Source organism: Mus pahari, chromosome 7 (assembly GCF_900095145.1).
Source record: "Mus pahari chromosome 7, PAHARI_EIJ_v1.1, whole genome shotgun sequence".
In the NCBI taxonomy this organism is placed as follows: Eukaryota; Metazoa; Chordata; class Mammalia; order Rodentia; family Muridae; genus Mus; species Mus pahari.
Genome location: NC_034596.1, coordinates 57,824,991 through 57,831,222, shown reverse-complemented (window position 1 = coordinate 57,831,222; position 6,232 = coordinate 57,824,991). Strand labels below are relative to the sequence as shown.

At 40.8% G+C, this 6,232-nt stretch overlaps 1 pseudogene; it reads right to left on the bottom strand.

Annotated features, from left to right (window-relative positions):
- Window positions 1-1,155: 1,155 nt before the first annotated feature.
- LOC110324027 lies at window positions 1,156-1,740 on the bottom strand (annotated as a pseudogene).
- Between the last annotated feature and the right edge of the window lie 4,492 nt (window positions 1,741-6,232).

Genomic DNA, 6,232 nt, shown 5'->3' with positions numbered 1-6,232 from the left:
GTAGGAAAATGCCTTTTATTGTAAACACAATTTCTGTAAAAGAACATCCTTTTTATAACATCTTACAAAATTAAAGCACTAAATTTTTGCACATTAACTATTCATTTGTATAAAATTAGATCAATTAACCCTAGAAAAAACAATGAGAAAGGCTATTTAACACCTAGGTCCAAATAATAAATACAAGAAAAATTCTACGTTGGAAGGTAGCATGAATTTTGACCAAGCTTATACTTGTTATATTTAGATTAGCTATTTAAAAGTCTGTTCTTTCTGTATTATAAATTAATAGTCTTTAAATGTTTTCCATACTGTGTTAGTGGCATAGAAAACAAAGAATGCAGGATAGTGGTGATTTTTAGGAGAAAATAAGTATGATATACGTACATGTGATGGAACGCATATACATACATTGTATACATATGCATTATACAATAATCTTGCCCCCTTTATCTTATGAAAACTGATATTATTTTTATACAGAAAAATTTCAGAATGTTCTAATTTTGAAAATGTCACCTCAACTCCTGGATACCATGAAGTAAAATAATATAAATCCATCAATCAATAAAATAACAATAAACCAAGAAAACAAACAAAATTATCTCAAACAAGTGATTGTTGTTGAAGTTACAGGTGTTGTTAGAGTCGTAGAAAATGAAAGGAAGACAATTATTCAACATGGTCACATTGGGAAGAGAAATGAAGAAGGAGGTCCATTACCTTCCCAAGTATAATGTTAGAGGCCTGACACAGTGAAGTTTAAATTGAAGAACAGACATGCCCATGAATAAACATTTCTGGTCATGGTAGGGCTTTACTCTCATCATCACCTGGTTGTTCCAGTCATTCCAGGAATGAGGTCTATCAGGTTGTCAAAACTGTGCTAATTCTCTTCCTGGGCTACGACTTCCACCACTAGTTGATATGAAACTCTGAACTTCCTCTCTGCCCCATAAGATTATCAGAGAAGTCCTTATGATATCATTTTCCCAATAGTTTGAGAGTCAAGGGAAGAACACATGTGTCTCTCTAGCTAAGTTTACCAAATCTCATTTTACTCTAACACTTCCAACCATGCAGTAATTTTACTTTTCCACAAATATCTATTCAAACTACACAAAATAAGCAAAAAAGTGTATAGAAATATCATTTCTAAATAGTTGAAAATGTGTTCACCAGAGAGCCCTGGGGATAGCTGCAATGGATACTGGGATACTCCACTGGTGCTGAGCCCTTCTGAGTCAGACCTTTGCTAGTCTTCAACCATTGGCTTTTCTGACACTGCTTGCACTTCATTCTCTGATTTTGGAATCAGGTCTTAACCTTCTTATAACTAATGCTCATAATGGTAGAGAGTTCTTGCATCTGCTAGAGGCTGAAGTACCTCTGCTTTTGAAACCTGTTCTTGGTGCACATAAATGGACCTGAGAGAACACAGTCTGCATCTTGTACTTCCTGGTGAGGACCTTGTTCTCTCCCTTCTTCTCAGGGCCCTCAGCTGCCTTAGGGCTAGACTGCTTTAGTTTGGGATTGGTGGAAGAATCAGGACTATCTTGAAGAGGTAGGTCCACAGAGGAAGGGCGAGGAGAGTCAGTCTGTGCAGAGCATCTTAATAGCAGATATTTGTAAGCAAGAATAATTTTCCTCAGGACGAAGAACTGAAGGCATTGGTAAGGAGTCCCCAGAATTCAATGCTTCCTCAGAACTTGGCATACTGTGGGGACCAGGAGGAACCACACTCAAGTCAGTCCAATGGCAGGTGAAGGGACTTTATAAGTTTTTGTTTTAACAACAAAAATGTAAAGATATTACACCTCAGTGTCTAGAGGGAAAGATCTTAGAAATAAGAGTGAAATGTCCAAATGCAAAACTATCACCAAGACAGAATGAAGTGAGTCTCCGTCTTCCAGCAAAAGAGCAAGACATCAAATTAGCCTATCCTGAAGGCTAACAGCTCAAGGCACTAGATTTAAAAGGTAGTCCCAGCACCCTGGGTCACTCTTCCTCATTGCGCTTTTTCTTAAGATACCATTTCCTCTACACCACTTCCAATATCTGCTGAAATGAGCTGACTCCAGAGCGCTCTTCCTGTTTCATTTTTTATTTTTACTAGTGATCCTTCTACCGTCTCTAGATCATAGTCTGGAATCTGAGTCTGGAGTTGCATAGGCAGAAGATGCTGCTCCAGTGACACCACCTTCATTATCTGTTCCCCTGTGTATTTTTCTGTATTCTGCCACAGAAAGCAAAGTTCGAGTGAGTAAATCTGTTTTTCAAATTGCCCAAATCTTGTCCAGAGTCCTAAGAGTGTTGCTTAGTCCTCATCTTCATCCTTCTTCATTCTCTGGAGTTAGGATGATCAGTAATAAATCTTCTTCTAGTGTCTGGACAAACATCTTGATTTATGATGTTTTAAAAAAGACAATGAAAGCAGGATATAAGCCTTGGACACATGTCTCATTTTCTTCACAGCTACTCTTGTATCTAAGGAACCATAGCAGCTTTGCTCTAGACTATAGCTGTGAATGTGGCTCTCACAAGCCATGTCCCAGAATTGAGATTTAATTTCTTTTTAATTTTAGAAATATATTTCATGAGGCAGTCACAGCTATATAGAGTTGATGTTAATGAATCTGTACAGGCTCAACTTTCCAGAAGTAATTCATTTTTCATGATGAAATTGAGAAGAGCAGTGAATGATTCAGGGGAGGAAATCAACCAACACACACCAAAGCAGCTGTAATGTATGTTGACAGGACACAAGATGGCTCAGTGGTTAAAAGTGGTTGCTGGCAAGTCTAATGTCCTGAAATCAAGCCCTAGAACCCACATGGCAGAAAGACAGAAGCAACTCTTGCAATTGTCCTATGACATCTGCATTATTTTAGGCTGCTTTTTCCTCCCTTTGAATAGCTGTATCTGGAGAACACACAGACCATATGCCCTGTTTTGTTAGGAATGTTCTGTATGAGGTTTGCTAATCTTAAGAAATTCAACAAAGCTTTGTATAAGGTCCATCAAATTCAAGTTCAATATGAACTGTTACGTCTAAAATATCTTGAGCCAAAGCTGACTACCAGGCAGCACTTCTGCATCTATGTATGAACTCACTGAAGGTTTTTTGTTGTTGTTGTTTTGTTTTGTTTTGTTTTGTTTTGTTTTTGTGGCTGACACTGAAAAAATGCTACTAATAAGCCAAACAGCTATGATCATAATACTCATGCTCTGTTATCTCAATGTTCTGAAATTCCCCTGTTCATTATCCCCCCCCCCCAAACACATCTTATTCAGGACTAATCAGTTTAAGGGTTAGGTGATAATACTTAGCCTAGGAAGCCAACTGTTACGTTCCTTGCCCTTTAAACTTTTGAACCTGTTTTATTTTTATTTTATTTTATTTTATTTTATTTTTATTTTTTAAATAAAAGGCCTAATCTGAGAGCAGACTAGATCCACAATTAGGTTTTCTTCTGCTGCTGCTCCTGGAGGTTCAGTATTATTGGTGTGTGTTCAATAAACTATTCTTGCTTAGCTGAGATTGGTGTATTCATGGTTTATGTTGCAATTTCCATAGCCCCAAACATACATGTGTTGAGAGACAAGATGTTTTGGGTTCAAACTCCATCTTAGAGAAAGTGACCTAATGTTAAACTCGAGTTAACTAACAAAGTGGCACCTAACACCAGTTTCCAGTTTACTTGCCAACACACTGGAGTCTAGTACCATTTTCCAGGTTAGTCCCCAATAAATCCACACCTCCAGGCTACAGGGCTGCCCCTGGCTTCACTTCCTAACCACCACCAGTCAGGAGAAAAGAAAAAAAGTAACTATATGGCTTGGCTCCCAGCTCCAGACATGTTAATGGTCCTCCAATCAAATGTGCTCTAGGTTAGGAAGTCCCTTGCTTGTTTGCTTGCTTCTATAATTGCTTGCCTGAAACTAGGCTCAGAGCTACACTCTACCCTCCCATTCTGCTGTGTTAGAGAAGGTGGCATGACCCAAGCTTAAGCTTGAATAAAAAGACCCTAGAGTTATTGCATCCTCGCTGCTATTTTGGGGTTAAAAAATATTTCCTGGCACAACAGTGTCTTTTTATATCAGTCAACCTACCAGTCAGTCAATCTACATAAAAATACATTCATCAGTTGTTTGGAAAACATATGATTTCAACTTCATCTCTCAGTGGAGGAAAGTAAAATTGGAAATGTCATCTGCCAAGGAACAGCCCTGGCTTGAAGAGGGGATCTTGAAGAAGACGTTTTTGAGAGTGGCAGAAGAAACCATGGGAAGTCAATGATGGGGTGTATGTAAGCTGGCAGCTGTGTGTTCTTTTATTTATTTATTTTTTTGTGAATCATTCCATTCGTTTACATCTCAAATGATATCCTTCCCATCCATCCATCCCATCCTCCCTCTTCCCCTTCCCCTCTCCCTCTATGATTCTGCTTTCCCACCCACCCACCCACCCACTCCTGCCCCAAACCTCCAGCATTTCCCTATGGTGGGGCATCAAACCTCCACAGGACCAAGGGCCTCCCCTTCCATTGATGTTAGACAAGACCATCCTCTGCTCCACATGTATCTGGAGCCATGGATCCCTCCATGTACACTCCTTGGTTAGTGGTCTAGTTCCTGGGAGCTCTGGGTGGTCTGTCCAGCTGACATCCTATGGTGTTGCAATCCTCCTCTGCTCCTCCAGTCCTTCCTCCAGCTCCCCAACCAGGCTCCTTGAGCTCAGTCTGATGGATGGCTCTAAGCATCCACATCTGCATTGGTCAGTTGAGGTAGAAACTCCCAGGGAACAGCCATACTAGTTTCCTGTCAGCAATTGCCTCTTGGCACCAACAGGAGTTTCAGGGTTTGGTGTCTGCAGACTGGATGGATCCCCAAGTGGGACGGTCCCTGGATGGCCCTTCCCTCAGTCTCTGCTCCATTTTTTTGTCCCTGCCTTTCCTTTGGACAGGAACATTTCTGGGTTAAAAACTTGAAGGTGGGTGGGTGGCCCCATCCCTGCACTGGGGGGCTTGCCTATTTATTGGAGGTGAGGTCCCCTTTGTTGGGTATTTCAGCTAAAATCATCCCCTTTGGGTCCCAGGATTCTCTTGCTTCCTTGGCATCTGAGGGGTACAGTGGGTCAGGAAATCAAATAAAAATATGTGGCAGTGGAGGATGAGGAACTGGGGGGGGGAGGGGTGTAAGCTTTGTGTTCTTGAAATGGCTATCTAGACAGTTATCTAGATAGCTCATCTATTGCAGACAAAGCCCAGACTTTTGTTTTCATACCAATTCAATCATTACTCCAGGTTCCCTTTTGATTATCCCATGAATCAGCAATTGATTTCTTAGAAAAGATAGCAAGCACATTTTTATTTTTATTTTTTAACATAGCAAATGAATTCAGAGATCTGCCTGATTTTCTAAGAACAGACAATAAGCTAACCGGGTAAGCTCCAACTCCGAGATCACCACTCCCACCACTCCCGGGCCTAAATTCACTCTGTCACAAGCTGACCTTGAATTCAGAAATCTGCCTGACTTTGTATCTCTCTGATCAACTGGCTCATTAGTGCAGCTGCTCATTAGTTCTTTTCTGCCTGTGAAGCCCCTCATACAATTCATATTGCATCCTTCTATTTTGCATAGCTGAGAAATTATATACTCTAGAACTCATGTTTCCAGAGTTCTTTTCCATAGCCTTAAGGGTTGTCTGAAGGTCACAGAGTTGACCATTTTGCTGAGGAACATTAGCCACACCCTAGCCTCAGGACTCCTATTGCTTCTAATTATCATGGATTCATTAACCTTGGCTGGGAGACCATTTCTCAAAGGAAGAGCATAAGTAAATTATGTACATTATTCTACAAGCAACATGCATACAGCAACAATCAACACTCACATTAACACAGGCCCTTCTGGCTCTGTTCCAGGTGCAAGAACTGTGTCATGACCTCCCTTCTTTGGCCATGCAAGATTTGTCAGTCATCTGCTGGTGACTGTGATGCTACAATGTCATGGCAAACATATAACAAATAAGGACTCCTTATGGGTGAGCAAGGTTGTTTCTTGTCCCGCGCTACCTTCTCGCCAGCAAGAAATGACGCGGCACACAAACAGGATCCTTCTACAGCAACGCTTTAATGCTCTTGAGAGGGAGAGCATAAGCTTCCAACAGGCAAAGGGCGAAGAGAAGAGAGGGGAGAAGAGAAGAGAGAGAAGAGAAAGGGGAAAA